Below are 1,911 nucleotides of genomic sequence, written 5' to 3'. Positions count from 1 at the left end.
AGAAAACACCTCAAAACAAGGATGCAACATGATAATATGAAACTACATGCAATTCTAAGCAAGTTTCATATAGATCACACTCAAAACGGAGCAACGGTTCAACACATGCACTCTATACAAGTTATAAGGACAAGCTGTCCAAAATAGCAACTAGGCATATTGCAAGCATCAAAACAACATGCTACAGCGCCCCAACATGAGAACAAAAGGCATGGACATGATGTACAGGTAAAGCATTACAAAACATGAACACTTAGCTATCTCCAGAAATCACTAGAACATGCTCAAACACACGTGGTAAGATTGCAAGTAATAACAATTTCAGACTTTGCAGAAAATAACATCAGGTTACAATGTTTAGAGCTATCAAACAACATGTTACAGGAACTTATGATGGCAAACAAAGGCATGGCATGATACTACTAAATGCATAGATCAAAAGTCCCTTACTGACCATAAGCCAAAAAGGATCAGAAAATATGATGGCACCCATGTAAACATAGCAAGTTATTATACAGATTCATACATGGCAGAAACAGAATTATGAAGGCCTGTAGATGAGCTTGTGCAACTCACTACAGAGCAAAACATGGCATGGCAAGGCACCCAACAGAAAGAAGACATGTTTGTGAAGCTAAGCATGGCAATAGAAAGTTCATAGGGTGCATGGATCACTAGGAAAACACATAGAAACAACTGAACTTAATGTTAACAGGATGACAGCAACATTGTGAAGCAACTTTGGAGCAAGATATGAACAATCTACAGCAAGCTATAAACGCAACCAGGGGCATGTATGGTTAGAGGATGACATGTGGATAAAAACATATTTAGAGCACATCTCCAGATTATGTATAGAATGATTAGTAGCAACATGTTTATATAGCATCACGAAATAACAGAATCAGCCTAGCAAAACAGCAACATCATGTACCCTACTTAACAAGCTCGAATCACTCACCACAAGTCATTGCATGACAAGATAAGCATAGCATCATCAAGAAGACATGTTTGTGAAACAAACCAAGTCAAGAACAAGTCCATAGCATGCAAGGATCAACTACAACAAGCTTGGCCAAATTGAATAACACGTAAACAATCTGCCAGGAAACATTTTGAAGCAAAAGTAGAGCACGAAACTGACATGCTATACTACTCCATAATTGCAACAAAGGGCATGAATGGATAGATAATAACCACATGTTAAAAACACCCTTACTGAAGTATCTCAAAATATGCATGGATCTCTCTGTAGCATCAAGTTTACATGGAATAAAAATAACAGCAGAACAGGGACTAAAATTAGTAACATCACGATGCCTAGTTTGCATGCTTGTGATAGTCACCACATTGCTCCCAAAAACACATGGTAAACACCTCTGTAAATAAGACATAGCATAGATCAAAACACATGTAGACATCAACCTCATAGGATGCACAAATCAATAATGGCAAAAATGACAAAAGAGCTCGTTCTGTTAACAGACAGCAGAAAACATTATGAAGCACTCTTACAACGATGATTCAGGCATCAAGATGACCTCAAATGAATATTATTCAATGGAATGAAATGATGTACTCATTGATATGAACAATTTTACATATTACACGCACGAAACGGAGCTACGAATGCAGAGATACGATGCGATGAACATGGCATAAAAATACTGGAACCTGGGGACTTGGCAAAAATTGCACCTCAGGGAGAAGGTCAACGGCACCGGGATCTCGCAGGAGAACTCGCCGGAGGCGACGGGGAAGACGCCGGGGAGGCCGGAGATGGCGGATCCGGGCGGCGCCGGCCCAGATCTGGCCCGAGGAGGATGGCAGGGGCGACGAACGGCGCCGGTGGCGCGGCCCGAGGCGCGGCTCCGGCGCGGGGCGGCCGGAGCGACGAGCTCCCGCGACGGC

This window comes from Triticum dicoccoides, chromosome 5B, assembly GCF_002162155.2.
Source record: "Triticum dicoccoides isolate Atlit2015 ecotype Zavitan chromosome 5B, WEW_v2.0, whole genome shotgun sequence".
Classification (NCBI taxonomy): Eukaryota; Viridiplantae; Streptophyta; class Magnoliopsida; order Poales; family Poaceae; genus Triticum; species Triticum dicoccoides.
Note: the sequence above shows the minus strand (reverse complement) of the source record.